Genomic DNA, 1,272 nt, shown 5'->3' with positions numbered 1-1,272 from the left:
TTTTTTTTTGAGACGGAGTATTGCTCTGTTGCTAAACTGGACTGCATTGGTGCAATCTCGGCTCGCTGCAACTTCCCTTGCCTGGGTTCAAGCAATTCCCCTTCCTTGGCCTCCTGAGTAGCTGGGACCACAGGCGCTTGCCACCACACCTGGCTAATTTTTTGTATTTTAATAGAGACGAGGTTTCACCATGTTAGCTAGGCTGGTCTCCATCTCCTGACCTTGTGATCCACCCGCCTCGGTCTCCCAAAGTGCTGGGACCACAGGCGTTAGCCACAGTCAACGGCCCGAAGGCCTAATAATATTTCAAACAGACCTGCTGAAAGCAGTTACAGGACCTCTAGTCATCTGGTTCAAGGACTCATGGTGTCCAAGACGGCTGTGTAGAAAGAGGACATGCAATCCATCCTCTGTGATTCCCAGGAAAATGCTCTTTGTACTTCTAAGGCCGGTTTCCTCGCCAGGGGCCAAATGGACACACCCATTCCTCTCCGGGCCTGATAACTACGTCATCATTCCGAACGCATTACTCAGCATCTGGCCTTTCCATGTGGGCTCCCCACACCCATCTCCGCATTCCGGTCTACACTCACCACCAAATTGTGCACTCGACCCCGCCAAAATTTAAAAATCCCGCCAAGACTTGCCCTATGGCAGCTTGCCCCGTAGGCCCCGACCAGCCCACTTACCAAAAGCCCCGCCTGGCTACCAATGGCCGTTCGCCCAGTCCGTGCCCTGTCCCTCCATGACCGATGAGACCACCTCTGCTTTGTTCCTCCAGTAGCCAATCAACTACCTCATCTCCCTGTAAAACCCCATGCCCTGAGAAGTAAAGCGCGCCTTCCCTGGTCCCTTCCCCCAGGACCGTGGAACCTCGCCCGGGAGCGAAATAAATTGGCATTTAATTTTCTTATGCTGGTCTCAGTTTCCTCATTCGAAACTCGGCAATAACCCTTACAGTACTACCCAGATTCGTTCCCTTACTTTCTTCCCTTCTTGTTCCAGTTGGTTCCCCCAGGTACCCAGCCACCTGCATTCTACAAGGCAGATGGTCAGTCATACAAGCTGTTAGATAATAGGTTTATTCGCTTTAGGATGACCAGGGCTGGAAAACTCTGTATATCAGAATGACCGAAGTCCTTTCTGTACTCGGGTGTGTGTTTAAAGGTCAGCCACGCACCTTGAAAAGACTAGGAATACCCTTCTTGAAAAACAACTGGGTCAGGCGCAGCGGCTGATATCTGTAATCCCAGCACTTTGGGAGGCTGAGGC

This window comes from Cebus imitator, unplaced genomic scaffold (assembly GCF_001604975.1).
Source record: "Cebus imitator isolate Cc_AM_T3 unplaced genomic scaffold, Cebus_imitator-1.0 Scaffold121, whole genome shotgun sequence".
In the NCBI taxonomy this organism is placed as follows: Eukaryota; Metazoa; Chordata; class Mammalia; order Primates; family Cebidae; genus Cebus; species Cebus imitator.
The sequence above is the reverse complement of the archived record's forward strand: the minus strand, read 5'-3'. Positions refer to the sequence as shown.